At 43.4% G+C, this 21,674-nt stretch overlaps 1 protein-coding gene and 1 long non-coding RNA gene across 2 annotated transcripts in view; both read left to right on the top strand.

Moving 5' to 3' along the window:
• Positions 1–21,674, top strand: part of LOC122933895 (zinc finger protein 613-like) — a 142,196-nt gene that overhangs the window by 109,743 nt on the left and 10,779 nt on the right. The window lies entirely within an intron of this gene.
• On the top strand, positions 8,927–16,216 carry LOC122933944. The gene is made up of 3 exons (XR_006388608.1): positions 8,927–8,987; positions 9,139–9,324; positions 16,164–16,216. It is a non-coding gene; the product is annotated as an uncharacterized LOC122933944 (long non-coding RNA).

The following is a 21,674-nucleotide window of genomic DNA, read 5'->3' as shown; positions in this document are numbered from 1 at the left end:
GCACTGTTATGGGGGGGATCTGTGGATGACGCACTGTTATGGAGGGATCTGTGGATGACGCACTGTTATGGAGGGATCTGTGGATGACGCACTGTTATGGGGGGAACTGTGGATGACGCACTGTTATGGGGGGAACTGTGGATGACGCACTGTTATGGGGGGATCTGTGGATGCCGCACTGTTATGGGGGGATCTGTGGATGACCACTGTTATGGGGGGATCTGTGGATGACGCACTGTTATGGGGGGATCTGTGGATGACGCACTGTTATGGGGGGAACTGTGGATGACGCACTGTTATGGGGGGGATCTGTGGATGACGCACTGTTATGGGGGGGATCTGTGGATGACGCACTGTTATGTGGGGGATCTGTGGATGACGCACTGTTATGGGGGATCTGTGGATGGCACTGTTATGGGGAGGGGGATCTGTGGATGGCACTGTTATGGGGAGGGGGATCTGTGGATGGCACTGTTATGGGGAGGGGGATCTGTGGATGGCACTGTTATGGGGAGGGGGATCTGTGGATGGCACTGTTATGGGGAGGGGGATCTGTGGATGGCACTGTAATGGGGAGGGGGATCTGTGGATGGCACTGTTATGGGGAGGGGGATCTGTGGATGGCACTGTTATGGGGAAGGGGATCTGTGCACTGCTATGGGGAGGGGGATCTGTGGATGGCACTGTTATGGGGAGGGGATCTGTGGATGGCACTGTTATGAGAGGGGATCTGTGGATGGCACTGTTATGGGGAGGGGGATCTGTGGATGGCACTGTTATGGGGAGGGGGATCTGTGGATGGCACTGTAATGGGGAGGGGGATCTGTGGATGGCACTGTTATGGGGAGGGGGATCTGTGGATGGCACTGTTATGGGGAGGGGGATCTATGAATGACACTATATAGCATCTTATGCTATATGTGTCATCCACAGATCTCCCCCATAGCAGTGTCATCCGCAGATCCCCCTCCCCATTACAGTGCCATCCACAGATCCCCCTCCCCATAACAGCCCTGGCTCCTCCGCTCACAGCAGTATTCCTTAACCGGCAGTAACTTTTACTTTAAATCACTGCATCTTTATTACCTTACAATGACCCTCCAGTAACAGGCAGAGCGGGCGGCGGCGTAACGTCACTTACTCACGTGATGCGCCTGCTCCACCTACTTTATGAATAAAGCAGACGGAGCTTGCGCATCACGTGATTAAATGACGTTACGCCGCCGCCCGCTCTGCCTGTTACTGGAGCTTCATTGTAAGGTAATAAAGATGCGGTGATCTAAAGTTCAAGGACCCGCAGGCATAGACCCTGACCACCCTCTCCCGCCCGCATAGCAACGAATCGGCTAATTATTCGATAACGGAATTCGTTGACCACGAATCCCGTTATCGAATATTATCGATAACGTCGATTAATCGTTGCAGCCCTAGGTATGGGGGTGGAATATGGCGATGAAAAGGAAAATACATTTTTTATTTTTTCCAGTATTAAAACCCATAAAACTATATAAATGTGGTATCACTGTAATCGTACTGACCCGGAGAATGAAGGGAACAGGTCAGTTTTATCTCATAGGGAACGCTGTAAAAACAAAACCCATAAAACTATATAAATGTGGTATCACTGTAATCGTACTGACCCGGAGAATGAAGGGAACAGGTCAGTTTTATCTCATAGGGAACACTGTAAAAACAAAACCCATAAAACTATATAAATGTGGTATCACTGTAATCGTACTGACCTGGAGAATGAAGAGAACAGGTCAGTTTTATCTCATAGGGAACACTGTAAAAACAAAACCCATAAAACTATATAAATGTGGTATCACTGTAATCGTACTGACCCGGAGAATGAAGAGAACAGGTCAGTTTTATCTCATAGGGAACACTGTAAACACAAAACCCATAAAACTATATAAATGTGGTATCACTGTAATCGTACTGACCCGGAGAATGAAGAGAACAGGTCAGTTTTATCTCATAGGGAACACTGTAAAAACAAAACCCATAAAACTATATAAATGTGGTATCACTGTAATCGTACTGACCCGGAGAATGAAGAGAACAGGTCAGTTTTATCTCATAGGGAACGCTGTAAAAACAAAACCCATAAAACTATATAAATGTGGTATCTCTGTAATCGTACTGACCTGGAGAATGAATCGAACAGGTCAGTTTTATCTCATAGGGAACACTGTAAAAACAAAACCCATAAAACTATATAAATGTGGTATCACTGTAATCGTACTGGCCCGGAGAATGAAGGGAACAGGTCAGTTTTATCTCATAGGGAACGCCGTAAAAACAAAACCCATAAAACTATATAAATGTGGTATCACTGTAATCGTACTGACCCGGAGAATGAAGAGAACAGGTCAGTTTTATCTCATAGGGAACGCTGTAAATACAAAACCCATAAAACTATATAAATGTGGTATCACTGTAACCGTACTGACCCGGGGAATGAAGAGAACAGGTCAGTTTTATCTCATAGGGAACGCTGTAAACACAAAACCCATAAAACTGTATAAATGTGGTATCTCTGTAATCGTACTGACCCGGAGAATGAAGAGAACAGGTCAGTTTTATCTCATAGGGAACACTGTAAACACAAAACCCATAAAACTATATAAATGTGGTATCGCTGTAATCGTACTGACCCGGGGAATGAAGAGAACAGCTCAGTTTTATCTCATAGGGAACGCCGTAATAAAACCTTTAAAACTATGGTAGATTTGCATTTAAATTCTTTTTTGCAATATTAATTGGTGCCACTAGAAATTACAACTCGTCCTGCAAAAAAGCTATGTGAACAGGAAAATAAAAATGTTATGGCACCAAAAAGGCGAGGGAGTTAAAAAGAAGAGATACTTCAGGGTTGAAGTGTTTAAAGAAAGGCCGCTAAGAAATTTTCCAGCAGATTTTAGGGTAAGTCCCCGGTAGCTATGGGGTGGGATAAAACAGTGTGACCTAATTTTGCTTTTCCAAATATCCAACAGATATTTTCTAGAAGCATTCGGGTTATATGGAAATAGGGCTGCAGCTATCGAGTATTCTATTGAGTACTCTAGTAACAAAAAACTAAGCGGAAGTCTCAGAACCAGAAAGAAGATTTGGAGTTACGGAAGGAAAATGCCAAGAAGGGAACCCCGGCGGCTCAGACATCACCCGGGGCTCCTCTAGTTACAATTCTTGGCCTGAAGATGTCATCACCTGTAGAGAGAAGGAGATAACACAAATAATAAAATGACATAAAACCACCACTGATTGGATTGGAGAACTCCATCAGCGGCCAGTGTGCAGACATGTCCTCCAGCAGTTTGTGGGAGGGGATACTAACCACGGTGCTGCTCTCCGTAGAAGAAAGAACACACCAAATCTCTCACAGAAAAAAAAATAATAATCTCGCTAGCGCCACCTTGTGGAATTGGCAGTTTATGAGTCAAAGTCCATCTTGTTTTATCAAGACATGGAAAAATAGCCAAGCCAAATATCTATGTACAGGTAGCCATTCCAGGGTGTTTGCCCCTCATCATCACAGAGCAGGATTGTGGAGCATTGCCATCAAGTCTCAGAGCTGGTCTCCTTAAATGGGTTCTCCAGGAATTAAGAAAATGAAAATACTTAAATATTACTTTATTGTGAATATATTCCCGAATACCTTTTTATTAGTTATAATGGCTCGTTTTGTCTGGGGAGCAATTATAAGGAGAACTTAAATGGCCCCTGTCCTATTATTACAGACAAAACCTGCCCTAATCACACAGGAGGACAAGTTCCTTCACAACACTGAGGTAAAGAGCCGCCTCATCCTCCTCTCTGCTCTGCTCGTCAGGGATTATGATCCTGAATGGAGCTGATAAGCTCTTCAGCTGAATCTCTGTAGGAATGGAGTCCATGAGGAGACATGAAGTACAGAGAGGAGGTCGGGAGAATGAGCAGCAGCTCTTGTATCCAGTCTCCATTACCACAGTCTTTCCGCTCTGCTTGGATTATGATCCTGAATACAGATAAGATCTTCAGCAGAATCTCTGCATGAAGTACAGAGAGGACGGACAGGACAGACTGTGGTAATGGAGACTGCATACCTGAGCTGCTGCTCATTACCACAACCCGACCTCCTCTCTGTACTTCATGTCTCCTCATGAACTCCATTCCTACAGAGATTCAGCTGAAGATTATCTGTATGTAGTCACCGCAGGGACAGCCTGTGTGTACGTGGCCTCCAGTATGATGGCACCCGGAGCAGTGGACAAGGCCCCCTATGTGCAGCCTGGTCACTTACATTTAGCAGTTGTAGTTGGGGCTGTTTTTATAGTGTATTTGTTTTTTTGTTTTTTTTAAAGGCTGTGGACACCTTTTGGAGGCCATTTTTTTTTATCGCATTATACTTATTTTGAGCTAAAATCATTTTTTTAATTGGACTTTATTAAAAATATGGAATCCATTTTTGTGTGCAGGGCTGCCATGCTTTACTAGCTGCCTGTGGATTTTTAGTATTTTCCGTCATCTGAGGAGCAGACGGGCTCCTTATCTCTGCTCTCTGACATTATAAACACTCAGTAAAGCTCAATCCTTACTGATAAGAATGGGGCCTAATTAAGTGTTTATGACTCAGTAGTTTAGAGATAAGGTTTATAAAAGGCCAATTGAAAATATGATTTTTAGCCAAAAATAAGTAAAATGCAATCATAAAAAAAAAATATTTGACTCCAAAGGTGTAAATGGCCTGTAACTGCTCGCTGACAGTTTTCATTGCCGGTTTTAGTCTCCATCGTCCAGAAGCTGTGAGTGTGTGAATCTATCCAATATATAAAGCTGAGTGTGAGTGTGTATGAATCTATCCAATATATAAAGCTGAGTGTGAGTGTGTGAATCTATCCAATATATAAAGCTGAGTGTGAGTGTCCGCTAAAGGAATCTGCACCGTCTCATTTACAGTCACGCAATTTGGCACACAGGTGTCCGTGAAGGTTTTAGACCGGGTCTCAGCTCTCTAGCACGTACCGTTCCTGAGATATTCCCCCAAAATGCTAATCTGGCACCATCACATGACCTACATTAGCCAATAAAACCCTGCAGGTCTTTCTACACATATCCCAACTGCACGGTCACATGACCCTTATCAGCCAATAGAAGCTCGCAGGCCCTTAGTCTCCACATACACACAGTTTGACACCAGGTTTCCATAACACCCCAGCCATTTTTCTTCACTGCTGTAGGTCAGCTTTAAAGGGGCAGGGCGCTATGGATGACACTGTTAAGGGAGCGGAGTGCTGTGGAGGTCACAGTGAAGGGGGCAGGTAGGGTGGCCATTTAGGCCACCCTCAAAAGACAGACTTAAAAACCCCGCCCCCAGGTCCCGCTAAGCCATGCCCCTGACGTGGTTAGGCCACGCCCTCTCCCACTCCGCAGCTGACAGGGATTGAAAAAATTAAGGTAAATACTTCTGTTAGCTGCAGGGGTGGGAGGTAGGGTGGCTTTATCCCTGCGGTGCTGCTGTCTAAGAGTGAGCTGTTCAAAAGGACATCCCTATGTCCATCCAAGCCCTGCGCCGGCCGGAGGACAGGGAGGCGGAAAACCGGACGTCTGGCCACCCTAGGGGCAGGCTGCTGTGGAGGTAACAGTTATGGGGACGGTCCGCTATGGATGTCAGTGTTAAGGGGCAGATTGCTGTAGAGGCCACTGTTAAGGGGGCAAGGGGTTTTGGAAATCAATGTTAAGGAGATGGGGTACTGTGGAGGTCACTAATAAAGGGGCAGGCCGCTGTGGAGGTCACTGTTAAGGGGGCGGGATGCGGTGGAGGGCACTGTTAAAGGGGTGGCCGCTGTGGAGGTCTCTGTTAAGGGGCAGGGTGTTGTGGAGGTCCCTGTTAAGTGGGTGGGTTATTGTGAAAATCACTGTTAATGAGACTGGGTACTGTGGAGGCCACTATTAAAAGGGCAGTGGGGTACTGTGAGGTCACTGTTAAGGGAGCGGGGTACTGTGGCAGTCGCTGTGGAGGTCTCTGTTAAGGGGGTTGGGAATGGTAGAGGTCACAGTTAAGGGGACTGTAACCTATTGTCAGTGTTAAGGGATGGATGCTGTAGAGGTTACTGTTAAGGGGACAGGCCCCTGCGGAACTCACTGTTAAAGGGGAAGGCTGCTGTGAAGGTCAAAGTTAAGGGGGTGGGCTGCTGTGGAGATTTCATTTTAAGGAGACGGGTCACTGTGTGGGGGACAGGGTGCTGTGGAGGTCACTGTTAAGGGGTGGGGGCTGTGGAGGTCACTGTTAAGGGGGCGGGGTGCTGTGGAGGTCACTGTTAAGGGGGCGGGGTGCTGTGGAGGTCACTGTTAAGGGGGCGGGGTGCAGTAGCTGTTACTAATATAGTGGATAGTGTTGATATCTTTTAGCGACACACAGAAACCTTAAATAAAATAGATGAAATATAGCGGTGGGAGCCGAGTCCTTCTGCTAGTATGTACTGTATATGTAATTGAAAAATTAGGCAGTGCTCCGAAGTAAGGTGAGGGTGGTGGACCCGCTTTATTCACCCCCGAATGCAATGTTTCAGCCCAACACATTGAGGCCTTTATCAAGCTTGACAAAACACTGGGTAACACCGACATGGAAAAGGACCTAGGAATTTTAATAAACAGCAAACTAATCTGTAGAAGCCAGTGTCCGGCAGCTGCTGCCAAGGCCAACAAGATAATGGGTTGCATCAGAAGGGGCATAGATGGCGGACATAGTCCTGCCACTTTACACATCACTGGTCAGACCACAAATGGAGGACTGTGTACAGTTCTGGGCTCCTGTGAACAAGGCAGACATAGCAGAGCTGGAGAGGGTCCAGAGAAGGGCAACTAAAGTAATGTCTGGAATGGGGCAACTACAGGACCCTGAAAGATTATCAAAATTAGGGTTATTCACTTTAGAAAAAAGACGACTGAGGGGAGATCTAATTAATATGTATAAATATATCAGGGGTCAGTACAGAGATCACTCCCATCATCTATTCATCCCCAGGACTGTGATGAGGGGACATCCTCTGCGTCTGGAGGAAAGAAGGTTTGTACACAAACATAGAAGAGGATTCTTTACTGTAAGAGCAGTGAGACTATGGACTCTTTACTGTAAGAGCAGTGAGACTATGGACTCTTTACTGTAAGAGCGGTGAGACTATGGACTCTGTACTGTAAGAGCGGTGAGACTATGGACTCTTTACGGTAAGAGCAGGGAGACTATGGACTCTATACTGTAAGAGCGGTGAGACTATGGACTCTATACTGTAAGAGCGGTGAGACTATGGAGTCTTTACTGTAAGAGCGGTGAGACTATGGAGTCTTTACTGTAAGAGCGGTGAGACTATGGAGTCTTTACTGTAAGAGCGGTGAGACTATGGAGTCTTTACTGTAAGAGCGGTGAGACTATGGAGTCTTTACTGTAAGAGCGGTGAGACTATGGAGTCTTTACTGTAAGAGCGGTGAGACTATGGAGTCTTTACTGTAAGAGCAGTGAGACTATGGAGTCTTTACTGTAAGAGCGGTGAGACTATGGAGTCTTTACTGTAAGAGCGGTGAGACTATGGAGTCTTTACTGTAAGAGCAGTGAGACTATGGACTCTTTACTGTAAGAGCAGTGAGACTATGGACTCTTTACTGTAAGAGCAGTGAGACTATGGAGTCTTTACTGTAAGAGCGGTGAGACTATGGACTCTTTACTGTAAGAGCGGTGAGACTATGGAGTCTTTACTGTAAGAGCGGTGAGACTATGGAGTCTTTACTGTAAGAGCGGTGAGACTGTGGACTCTTTACTGTAAGAGCAGTGAGACTATGGAACTCTCTGCCTCAGGAGGTGGTGATGGTGAATTCAGTAAAAGACTTCAGTAGGAGCCTGGATGTATTTCTGGAGCGTAATAATATTACAGGCTATAGTTACTAGAGAGGGGTCGCTGATCCAGGGAGTTATCTGATTGGAGTTTTTCTGTTAAAATAAGGAATATATCTCTTCATAGATTGTAAGCTCTTGTGATCAGGGTTATTATCATTATGTGTCTTCCACCTTTGGAGAATGGATCTCCCTGAGGAAGCAGTGAAAGCTGAGTCTCTGGATGGAAAAGCAGCTCCAGGCCTGGGAGTTCTACATGGGGTGACTGGATTAGCTTGGGGTTCAGCAGAAGGTTGTTGAGGAGCAGAACATTGTTATTTAAGCCCTGATCACTAAACCTAGAAGTGAAGGACCTGAGAGAAGAGTCTGATCTATAGACAGATCTACAGGAGGCCGTGTATTCAGTCACTGTGTGCTTGTGTCTCCACAGATGGATCCAGGAGGAGAATTCCCCCCAAGAGATGTCCCTGTCCTCTGTATTCCCAGGACTGTCCAGAGGAGAAGCTCCCAGAGAACCATCAGGTAGATGGAGCTGAAGTCTCCACAGAATCCGACCAGAAAGTGATGGAACCAAAGACCATTTTACATTTCTCTTCTTTAGGATGAAAATCTGATGGATATTAAGGCTGAGGTTAAAGATGAAGCAAAAGAGGAGACGGATTTATGGGGCGATCAGCAGTGTAAGGAGGGGGGCTGTCATGGATCACCTGACTACTACTCTCATCATCCCATGTAATAATCTCTCCTGTCCCTGTGTGTTTCCTACAGATGGACTCATAGAAGGAAATCCCCCCGAGAGATGTCCTCGTCCTCTGTATTCCCAGGACTGTCCAGAGGAGAAGCTCCCAGAGAACCATCAGGTAGATGGAGCTGAGCCCTATGCACATCTATATAGGGGGGTCCTGCAGTCATAGAGGGGTCATAGATGGTGGGGGTCTCTTATGTGGATCTGTTAGATCTCCCACCTGTCTGCTGTATTGTCCTGAATTGTTACAGATGACAAATCAGGGGGAAGATGTGACCGATATTAAAGTGGAGGATGAAGAAGAGCGGATGATGGGCGATCCCCCGTGTAAGAGTGAGGTGGAGGAGGACATTCCAGTCCATGTGACCACAGGTATGGAATCATGAATGGAGGAAGAGAGTTGGGAGGTTTCTTCAGGTGAGGCTCCACCTTAGAGCTCCAGTAAAGTAGCCCTCCGAGCAGTGACCCCTGTGTTACACCGACAAGCAAAAGGGTAACAATGTTTTGAACTTTTGACTTTCAGGATCTATATCTTGCAATCCACTACAGCTTCGAACGTAAGACTACCATCATTTTATAGACAACGGATCAAGAAATTGAAGGAATTGTCAAGTTCGAAGGAGGAAGTCTAGTGATATGGATTTGTTTCGCAGCCAAAGTCTTTGGCTACTTGACCAGGATCGATGGTGGTCTCAATGCTGAGGTACATGTGAGTATCCTACAAGACGAGTTACTTCGTACACTCGAGTACTATGGGTATTAAAAGGATGACATAGTGTTCCATGAGGACAACGTGTTCCATACGTCAAGATTGGTGAAGAAATGGTTCCATGACAATAAAGTAGAGGTGCTGGATCGGCCCCCACGGTGCTCAGATCTCAACCCAATCCAACACTTGGGTTGAAGAAAAAGCTTTATTTGTTCCCAAATGAGTCAACCAGTATGCATAAACACTGAGAACGTGTAGAAGAGACCTGGGAACACATTTCTGGTGAGACATGCTTGAATCTGATCGAGAGCATGCCCAGAAGGATTCAGGCAGTGCTGAAAGCCAAAGGTGGATTTACAAAATAATAAAAATCAAAATTTAGAATTTTAGGAGGAAAACAGTAACAATGCAGTTACCGGACAAGAATCTGCAGAACTAATCATCTGCTAAATAGCTGCAAGTCCAATTTATGTATGAGATAGCAAAGATGATTGTCTATAAAATGATGGGAGTCTCAGGTCCGAAGCTGTAGTGGATGGTGAGATATGGAGCCTGAAAGACAGAAGTTCAAAACATTGTTACCCTTTTGTTTGTCAGTATATGTGCAGTGCGGGAGTAGAGGGAGCAGTGACTGCACATAGACATCCTCTCCGAGCTCTTCTCTCCATCCTTTCATGCTCCAGGATGGACACTCAGCTTAGCATCAGGATTGGGGGTGCAGTAGCTGCGATGAACGGCTGCACTGATGAACGGGGTCTGAGGAAACCACTCAAGCTCCACAATCTATGGTGATAGGGGGCCATCTGTGACACTTGTGCTCCAATCTTGACTCTGTAAATACCAGGCTGTATACTGATAAAGGCCCCTGAGACATGTAGTAATTGCTGTTATACCTCAGGTAGGTCTCATCAGATGCCGGGTGTTATAGATGACATTACTACTACACTATAAAGGCTGGAGGCATGTAGTAATGGCTGTTATACTTCAGGTAGGTCTCATCAGATGCCGGGTGTTATAGATGACATTACTACTACACTATAAAGGCTGGAGACATGTAGTAATAGCTGTTATACCTCAGGTAGGTGTCATCAGATGCCGGGTGTTATAGATTACATTACTACTACACTATAAAGGCTGGAGACATGTAGTAATGGCTATTATACCTCAGGTAGGCGTCATCAGATGCCGGGTGTTATAGATGACATTACTACTACACTATAAAGGCTGGAGACATGTAGTAATGGCTGTTATACCTCAGGTAGGTGTCATCAGATGCCGGGTGTTATAGATGACATTACTACTACACTATAAAGGCAGGAGACATGTAGTAATGGCTGTTATACCTCAGGTAGGTGTCATCAGATGCCGGGTGTTATAGATGACATTACTACTACACTATAAAGGCTGGAGACATGTAGTAATGGCTGTTATACCTCAGGTAGGTGTCATCAGGTGCCGGGTGTTATAGATGACATTACTTCTACACTATAAAGGCTGGAGACATGTAGTAATGGCTGTTATACCTCAGGTAGGTGTCATCAGATGCCGGGTGTTATAGATGACATTACTACTACACTATAAAGGCTGGAGACATGTAGTAATGGCTGTTATACCTCAGGTAGGTGTCATCAGATGCCGGGTGATATAGATGACATTACTACTACACTATAAAGGCTGGAGACATGTAGTATTGGCTGTTATACCTCAGGTAGGTGTCATCAGATGCCAGGTGTTATAGATGACATTACTACTACACTATAAAGGCTGGAGACATGTAGTAATGGCTGTTATACCTCAGGTAGGTGTCATCAGGTGCCGGGTGTTATAGATGACATTACTACTACACTATAAAGGCTGGAGACATGTATTAATTCTCTTACCCCAAAAAATTTGATCAAAAAGTCACACACACTCAAAAATGGTATCAATAAAAACTACAGATTGTCCTGCAAAAAATGAGTCCCCACACAGCTCAGTAGATATAACTATAAAAAAAGTTATGGGGGTCAGAATATGGTAATGTAAAACAAAAAAAATTATATTGTTGTAATCATACTGACCCAGAGGATGAAGGTCATTTGTCAATTTGTTTGTAAATGGAACGCAGTGAGAACAAAAGCCGTAAAACCATGGAGGGATTTCTTTTTTTCCAATTCCACCCCAGTTGGAATTTTTTTCCCGCTTCCCACTACATTGTAACAGGTCAGTTTTATCTCATAGGGAACGCTGTAAAAACAAAACCCATAAAACTATATAAATGTGGTATCGCTGTAATCATACTGACCCGGAGAATGAAGAGAACAGGTCAGTTTTATCTCATAGGGAACACTGTAAAAACAAAACCCATAACACTATATAAATGTGGTATCGCTGTAAGGCCTCATGCACACGACCGTAGTTCTGGTCCGCATCCGAGCCACAGTTTTGGCGGCTCGGGTGCGGACCTATTCACTTCAATGGGGCTGCAAAAGATGTGGACAGCACTCCGTGTGCTGTCCGCATCCGTTGCTCCGTTCCGTGGCCCTGCAAAAAAAATATAACATGTCCGTTTTGCAGACAAGAATAGGCATTTCTACCATGGGCCGCCCGTTCCGTTCCGCAAATTTCCACAAAAAACGGCACGGTCGTGTGCATATAGCCTAATTCTACTGACCCGGAGAATGAAGAGAACAGGTCAGTTTTATCTCATAGGGAACACTGTGAAAACAAAACCCATAAAACTATATAAATGTGGTATCACTGTAATCGTACTGACCCGGAGAATAAGGGGAACAGGTCAGTTTTATCTCATAGGGAACGCTGTGAAAACAAAACCCATAAAACTATATAAATGTGGTATCACTGTAATCGTACTGACCTGGAGAATGAAGAGAACAGGTCAGTTTTATCTCATAGAGAACACTGTAAACACAAAACCCATAACACTATATAAATGTGGTATCACTGTATTCGTACTGACCCGGAGACTGAAGGGAACAGGTCAGTTTTATCTCATATGTAACACTGTAAAAACAAAACCCATAAAACTATATAAATGTGGTATCACTGTAATCGTACTGACCCGGGGAATGAAGAGAACAGGTCAGTTTTATCTCATAGGGAACGCTGTAAAACAAAACCCATAAAACTATATAAATGTGGTATCACTGTAATCGTACTGACCCGGAGAATGAGGAGAACAGGTCAGTTTTATCTCATAGGGAACACTGTAAAAACAAAACCCATAAAACTATATAAATGTGGTATCACTGTAATCGTACTGACCCGGGGAATGAAGAGAACAGGTCAGTTTTATCTCATAGGGAACGCTGTAAAACAAAACCCATAAAACTATATAAATGTGGTATCACTGTAATCGTACTGACCCGGAGAATGAAGAGAACAGGTCAGTTTTATCTCATAGGGAACACTGTAAAAACAAAACCCATAAAACTATATAAATGTGGTATCTCTGTAATCGTACTGACCCGGGGAATGAAGGGAACAGGTCAGTTTTATCTCATAGGGAACACTGTAAAAACAAAACCCATAAAACTATATAAATGTGGTATCGCTGTAATTGTACTGACCCGGAGAATGAAGGGAACAGGTCAGTTTTATCTCATAGGGAACGCTGTGAAAACAAAACCTGTAAGATTGTGGATTTGTTCCCGAATTCCACCTCATTTCGATTTTATTTTTTATTTTTCATGCTTTCCATTGCTTCTTATAGAAAGTACAACTTGTGCCATAAAAAAGAAGCCCTCAAATTGCTGTGTGACTGTAAAAATAAAAAGTTATAGCTCCAGAAAAGCAGGGAGTCAAAAATAGAAAGGCAAAAATAAAAAAATCCTCCAGGGCTGAAGGGGTTAAAAAGGTCATAAAGCTATAACGTTAAAGGGAACCTGTCATCAACTTTATGCTTACCTCACTGAGGGCAGCATAAATTAGTGACAGAAATGCTGATGTCAGCGGTGTGTCACTCATGAGTGGTTGCTGAGAACCGGCATCATAATAATTACAGCTCAGGCCTTGAGCAGAGTCAAATCTACCTGAGAAGAGTCCTGGTTCTTCATAATCTCCTGCTCTCCCCGACCATCTGCTGATTGGCAGTTCTCTCCTAGAGAGAACGGAAGAAAACGAGGTAGAAGCCGGTCAGTCATCAGCAGGTGGGCAGGAGAGCAGGACTTCATGAATAACCAGGACTCTACTCAGGAGGCCATGACTCTTATCCAGGCCCAGTCTGCAATGACTGTGATGTTGGTTCTCGGCAACCACTTACTTTTAACTTATAAATGACAGAGCGCTGAAATCAGCTCACCGGTCTCTATTTCATGCTGCCGTTAGTATGGGCAGCGTAAAGTTGATGACAGGTTCCCTTTAATAGCTAAATCAGCATCTTATCTGCACACTACTTTTTCCAGATGATTAACCTTTATCAGAATAGAGAAAATTGGCCTAACTAGATGAAAGGTTTTTGTTGGGGTCTGTGGATACTTGCTCTCATCATGGAGAGCACCTACTATGCATAAGGAGGATTGTAGGCCAGGTGCTCTAGGTTCCTGGACAAAAAGTGCACAAAATAGCATTTCTTACTTCTGTTGGAATCAGAGAGGCTTAGCTTTATTTTCCTTTAGGAAGGAAAGCTAATTTGCATATCTTTGGGGTTCTAGGAAAGATATTCAAATTGGTTTTCCTTCCAAAAGGAAAAGAAAGCAAAGCCTCTCTGATGCCAGCAAAAGTAAGAATTGCTCATTTGCATATATTGGGGTTAGTAGAGTAGCATACCAGGCTTTCTCTCTCTCTCTTGAATCAAGTTTTTTCACAAATGTGCCAAATTGGTCCCAAAATGAATTGCAAAACAATCGCTCATCTCTATTATATATGTATTATTTCATTTAGAGACTAAACATCTTATCTTTTTATGGTCAAGTTGTATTTAATTTACCATTGTTTGTATTGGAAAACGTGAAAAAAAAATATTTCAGTGGTAAAATTGAAAAATAAACTAAAATTCACCATGTTTTTTCGGGTTTTGTTTTGGACATTTTTGCACGCAGCGTTGCCTGTTATGTGTATTTTTTATCATTTATTTTTATATGTAAAATTGGGAAATTGTAATTACCGTAATATATACAGTACAGACCAAAAGTTTGGACACACCTTCTCATTCAAAGAGTTTTCTTTATTTTCATGACTATGAAAATCGTAGATTCACACTGAAGGCATCAAAACTATGAATTAACACATGTGGAATTATATACATAACAAAAAAGTGTGAAACAACTGAAAATATGTCATATTCTAGGTTCTTCACAGTAGCCACCTTTTGCTTTGATTACTGCTTTGCACACTCTTGGCATTCTCTTGATGAGCTTCAAGAGGTAGTCACCTGAAATGGTCTTCCAACAGTCTTGAAGGAGTTCCCAGAGATGCTTAGCACTTGTTGGCCCTTTTGCCTTCACTCTGCGGTCCAGCTCACCCCAAACCATCTCGATTGGGTTCAGGTCCGGTGACTGTGGAGGCCAGGTCATCTGGCGCAGCACCCCATCACTCTCCTTCATGGTCAAATAGCCCTTACACAGCCTGGAGGTGTGTTTGGGGTCATTGTCCTGTTGAAAAATAAATGATGGTCCAACTAAACGCAAACCGGATGGAATAGCATGCCGCTGCAAGATGCTGTGGTAGCCATGCTGGTTCAGTATGCCTTCAATTTTGAATAAATCCCCAACAGTGTCACCAGCAAAGCACCCCCACACCATCACACCTCCTCCTCCATGCTTCACGGTGGGAACCAGGCATGTAGAGTCCATCCGTTCACCTTTTCTGCGTCGCACAAAGACACGGTGGTTGGAACCAAAGATCTCAAATTTGGACTCATCAGGTCAAAGCACAGATCTCCACTGGTCTAATGTCCATTCATTGTGTTCTTTAGCCCAAACAAGTCTCTTCTGCTTGTTGCCTGTCCTTAGCAGTGGTTTCCTAGCAGATATTCTACCATGAAGGCCTGATTCACACAGTCTCCTCTTAGCAGTTGTTCTAGAGATGTGTCTGCTGCTAGAACCCTGTGTGGCATTGACCTGGTCTCTAATCTGAGCTGCTGTTAACCTGCGATTTCTGAGGCTGGTGACTCGGATGAACTTATCCTCCGCAGCAGAGGTGACTCTTGAAAGTGAAAACCATTTCAGGTGACTACCTCTTGAAGCTCAACAAGAGAATGCCAGGAGTGTGCAAAGCAGTAATCAAAGCAAAAGGTGGCTACATTGAAGAGCCTAGAATATGACATATTTTCAGTTGTTTCACACTTTTTTGTTATGTATATAATTCCACATGTGTTAATTCATAGTTTTGATGCCTTCAGTGTGAATCTACAATTTCATAGTCATGAAAATAAAGAAAACTCTTTGAATGAGAAGGTGTGTCCAAACTTTTGGTCTGTACTGTATATATAATATATATATTTTTTTTTGTAACAACCTGCTGTGATTTTTAGTTCTCTTAGGGGACTTGTACATGTGATCTTCTGATCACTTGTATCATAGACTGTATGTAATAGAATACTATTTAAGTCTATGGGTCCTTTAGTGGCTGCCTGTCGAGCACCACCACGTGCACAGCTTGACAAGGCCCGAGGCTGTCATAGCAATGGATCAGAGCCATGTGATTTCTCACTCCTCCTCTGTCTCCTCATTGATATCAAGCTCTTGTGATCAAGGTCTTCAATCCTCTTGTGTCTCTTCTCTCCCCTTATATATTGTAAACTATATGTGCTTCCACCTGAGAATTGATATTCCTGTCTCTCGATACTACTCCCATCATCACATGTAATAATCTCTCCTGTCCCTGTGTGTTTCCTACAGATGGACTCATAGAAGGAAATCCCCCAGAGAGATGTCCCCGTCCTCTGTATTCCCAGGACTGTCCAGAGGAGAAGCTCCCAGAGAACCATCAGGTAGATGGAGCTGAAGTCTCCTCAGAATCTGACCAGAAAGGGACTGAACCAAAGATCATTTTACATTTCTCTTCTTCAGGATGAAAATCTGATGGATATTAAGGCTGAGGTTAAAGATGAAGCAAAAGAGGAGACGGATTTATGGGGCGATCAGCAGGGTAAGGAGGGGGCTGTTATAGGTCACCTGGATACTACTCCCATCATCTCATCATCACATGTAATAATCTCTCTTGTCCCTGTGTGTTTCCTACAGATGGACTCTTAGAAAGAAGTCCCCCCGAGAGATGTCCCCGTCCTCTGTATTCCCAGGACTGTCCAGAGGAGAAGATCCCAGAGAACCATCAGGTAGATGGAGCTGAGCCCTATACACATCTATATAGGGGGTCCTGCAGCCATAGAGGGGTCATAGATTGTGGGGGGTCTCTTATGTGGATCTGTTAGATTTCCCACCTGTCTGCTGTATTGTCCTGAATTGTTACAGATGAAAAATCAGGGGGAAGATGTGACTGATATTAAAGTGGAGGATGAAGAAGAGCGGATGATGGGCGATCCCCCGTGTAAGAGTGAGGTGGAGGAGGACATTTCAGTCCATGTGACCACAGGTATGGAGTAATGTATGGAGGAAGGGAATTGGGAGGTTTCTTCAGGTGAGGCTCCACCTTAGAGCTGCAGTAAAGTAGCCCTCCAGTGACCCCTGTGTTATGTACAGGAGCAGAGGGAGTTGTGATTGCTTATAGTGTTATATTGGCGGCTCATGCCTGCCGCCACTCCACTCCTGTTTTTCTTCCAGCGGCCCGGCAATCTTCTTCAGCCTTCTTGCGGCAGGTCCATCTGCATTCTCATCTCCAATGGTAGGCCACTGCCTGTTCTTGCCAGAAAGGCATTTCCCTTCAACCCAAGGGGCCCAGGTCAGCACTCCCTGTGGCTGTTAAAAAGGCCAGCTCCTTTACACCCTACTCATGAATACTTAAGGCAACTTCCCCTATGAAAAATGTCTTATTCATCCATTCCTTAGGTGATTACTGGTGTGCTTTGTGTCATTATTATGTTGCATAAGCCAGTGTCTGGTCAGCTTGAGCTTATGGACACTGTCCCTAGCATCGTCTTTAAATTGTTCTCACACACCTTAGAAACCATTGTTCCCTCGATGATCCCTAGGTGTCCGGGCCCTGAGGCAGTAAAATAGCCTCAAATCATGACACCCCTCCACCATGCTTCACAGTTGGGATGGGTGTTGGTGTGCAGTGTGCTTTATTCCTCCATAGTATAGTTAGTTGTGTTAGATAGAACACTCTGAATTCTTAGTGGAATGGACCCAACAAGGTGCTGGAACCTTTATTACTGATCGATGACCTCACTCGGTCTGTTCCACTTCATCCTAAATAAGTCCCAAAAAATTTGATCTGGTTCCTATGTGGCCATTAGGCTATACAGACCTCATGGCTTGTTATCTTGTTCCAGGTGGAGGACTGGTCACCACTCCTGACGTGTTCCCTTAAAATAATGATTCTGAAGCATCTGTTCATAAAACTATGTTGTTCCTTTCCTCTGTTATTGCTACCGCCCCCCCCCCCCCCTCTCAAACTGGTAAAACCCAGTTGCAGATTAATTAATAAACTTCTAGCATAACAACCTACAGTTATATCAAAAGACACTCCTGAATCATGATTGAATGGGGAATAAAATTAGTAAGACAGGGCAGGAGTGCTGACAGGCCCTCTTTAAGTTAATGTCCTTCCAGTCTTACCTTCCCAAACATTCTGACATTGGTCATGAAGAAAAATAACTGCACCTGAGGAGTAAGGAAACCTTATGATATATAGCGAGTATCGTATACGGGTGTAATTAATCGCAGTAGAACTCATGCCCACTACTTGCTGAGCATTGTACAATTGTCCTGGCAACTTCACCACCCTGTGTGCAAGAGAGTCAGACCAGGTGGGACAGTAACATTGGAGGGACACTATAAAGTGATGGCCAAGTTGCATTGATGGGCTGAATATATTGGTAGAGGATAGTCCTGGTTACCAGACAAGGTCTCGATGCTTATTAGATTTTTGAGTTGTATCAGGTCTGGGCTTATGTAATAAAAGTGATCACTGAGTGTAGAGCAGAGTACTGGAAGCCATCACTGATACATGTTATAGAAAGGAAGGACATCTTCCTACAGTGTCCACTTCTGGATTTAAAAGAACTGTATTTGTGTTTCTAGACCATTATGATTGTTTTTTAAGCCACAGTAGACAAATTTATAACATTCACAAAATTCACTTTTAATCCTCACAGAAAATCTCAGTAGGAACTCTGAAGAAAACTTCATGTTATCGCAGAATGATAAAGTAGAAGATGAAGATCTCATGCAGCGCTCGTCCCAAGAAAACCTCATTACCAGAAATGTGCATCCTGGACTTCATAATACAGATCTGTCACATTATCCGGCTAAGTGTGAGGAACCTTCTCCTGACCAATCACAGATTGGTGCCACAAGTACAGATCAGAAAGAGGAAACACGTTTTCAGTGCTGGGAATGTGGAAAACAGTTTCCATACCGCTCAGGTCTTCTTATGCACAGAAGAATTCACACAGAAGCAAAACTGTACTCCTGTTCAGAATGTGGGAAACGTTTCGCAGACAAACCAAGGCTTGTTGCCCATGAGAAAATTCACTCAATGGAGAAGCCATATTCATGTTCAGAATGTGGGAAATGTTTTGCAAATACATCATATCTTGTTATACATGAGAGAACTCACACAGGAGAGAGGCCGTTTCCATGTTTAGAATGTGGGAAAGGTTTCACAACAAAATCGCAACTTGTGATACATGAGAGAATTCACACAGGGGAGAAGCCATATTCATGTTCATTATGTGGTAAATGTTTTACAAATAAATCAAATCTTGGTACACATGAGAGATATCACACGGGAGAGAAGCCATATTCATGTTTAGAATGTGGTAAATGCTTTGCAGTGAAAGCAAGTCTTTCTGTACATCAGAAAACTCACACAGGAGAGAAGCCATACCCATGTTCTGAATGTGGGAAATGTTTTCCTGATAAACCACAACTTGCTAAACATATGAGAGTTCACACAGGAGAGAAGCCGTATTCATGTTCAGATTGTGGGAAGAATTATTCAGATAGAGCAAGTTTTGTTAGACATCAGAGAATGCATAGAGGAGAAAAGCCATATTCATGTTTAGAATGTGGGAAACGTTTTACAGACAGACAAGTTCTTGTTAGACACGAGAAAGGTCATAAGAAGGAGAAACCATATTCATGTTCAGAATGTGGGAAATGTTTTGCAGCTAGAGTAAATTTTTTTATACATCAGAGAAGTCACACGGGAGAGAAACCATATTCATGTTCAGAATGTGATAAATCTTTTGCTGTTAAATCATCTCTTCTTGTACATGAGAGAATTCACACAGGAGAGAAGCCGTATTCCTGTTCAGAATGTGGGAAACGTTTTGCAAGGCATTCAGGTTATTCTGCACATCAAAAAACTCACACAAGAGAGAAGCCGTATTCCTGTTCAGAATGTGGGAAGAGTTTTGCAGATAAATTAGATCATTCTGCACATATGGAAACTCACACGGAATAGAAGCCATACAGGCGTCCTGAATGTGGGAAATGTTTTACAGATAAATCACAACTTGTTAGACACAAGACATGTCACACTGGAGAGAAGCTGTATTTATGTTCTGAATGTGGGAAATGTTTCACAATTAAGTAAAATTTGGTTATACATGAGAAAAATCACAAAGAGAAGGTGTATTCATGTTTAGAATGCGGAAGATATTGTTTAGGTAAATCTAGTCTTGTTAGACATGAAAGAAGTCACACAGGAGAGAGGCCGTATTCATGTTCAGAATGTGAGAAATGTTTCTACAGCCAGTCTTCGGCATCATCAGAGAAGTCTCACTCAAATTTTAAAACACACACAGAGACGGAACTTGGATTCTTGTATGGAATGTGGCAAATGTAATAAGAGCAACAAATATGTTTAACCCATCAGGTTATTCACAGACAGTATGAGGTAAAATTACCCTGGCAATTCCAAACACCCATATTTATATTTACCTGAGATCAACAGTGGTCAGGATCCCTGGAGGAAGAGCATTGTGGGTATGAGCAAGAAAAGAGCCTTATATACTGTCAGAGCAGGGACGAAGAATCGTCTGAATGAACCTTCCTTCTTACTGTATTCATCCCTCCACAAACACTGCAGGAGAATCCAGAGGGACATAGTGAAGGAGGAAGAACATGACATGGAACTTGTATTGTTTTTTTAACATGATACGAAATCAATGGTTTCTTTTTATTCAAGTAGTAAATAAAGGTAATGAAATAAAAGAAAAAAATAAGTTTAGTATTAGTGTCTCACCTTTATTCTGGGTCTGGTCTCTGATAACCAATAACTTAGTCGATATGGTTGAAAAAAGACTAGCTATAATCCTACAGTGTTGCTCCAGAGGAAGACAAAAACCCCACTTTAGAAGAAAAATTATTTCCGGACTCCGAATACTGTATGAGAACCAGAACAAAATCCCTGGATCGTCCTCCCGTCTCCTGAAATCTAGTGTCCATAATCTGCAATATTTTTACATTCAGGAAAGACAACTATGATCCGAAGTTCGATTCACTCAGGCCGATTTATTACCAACCACACGGCACCTTCTGTGTTATCGCTGGAAGGAACGTCTGGGGAGGTGGAAGTGCTTGTTATGGGCAAGAAGTGTGTAAGAATTGTGTAAAGCCCGCATGTGCTGTACAGAATAACGACCGTCGGCCCACCCTGCACACACAAGTACTACGCTCCCCAACATTGTCACTAGAAAAACACCCCAAATATTGTTTTTCACACAGAAAATATATCATCTAAAGACACATAAGTGAAAAACTGCATCTGCAGAAAAAAAGTCACAACAAAAATAAAATGTGCTAGCAACTTAAAGTCGTTAACCTTTTTCAAGTGATGTCCTATTCTTAGCAGATGCCGATGGCTTATCCTAAGAGTTTCTACACCCGGCGCCCCCCCTCTCCGATCAGCTTTTTGCCAATAGCCCCCACTAGAAGCAGACAGTCCACTGAGTGGCTGAGAGAAGCGCTGCATTGATCAGTTTCCTTCACTACACAGAATAGGAGAGTCAAGTTTATTGTGGCCCTGAATAGTGTTGGAACGCAACCGTGCGATCTTCCCCACCAGAAGTTTTGAGGCACGCCGGAAGCTGTCGGCCTCCATTGCTGAACACCGCTAGGCTGAGTTTGCTAATATTTTTAATCATTGTTTCATATATTTTATATTTTCTTTTATCTACCCGGGGAAACTCCTAATTCACCCCTCATATATTTGAAAAACCCATTATTTCTATTAAACATTCACGTGCTTTCCAGCAGTAAAACGCATCTCTGGTACCAGAA

This window comes from Bufo gargarizans, chromosome 4 (assembly GCF_014858855.1).
Source record: "Bufo gargarizans isolate SCDJY-AF-19 chromosome 4, ASM1485885v1, whole genome shotgun sequence".
Lineage (NCBI taxonomy): Eukaryota > Metazoa > Chordata > Amphibia > Anura > Bufonidae > Bufo > Bufo gargarizans.
The sequence above is the reverse complement of the archived record's forward strand: the minus strand, read 5'-3'. Positions and strand labels throughout refer to the sequence as shown.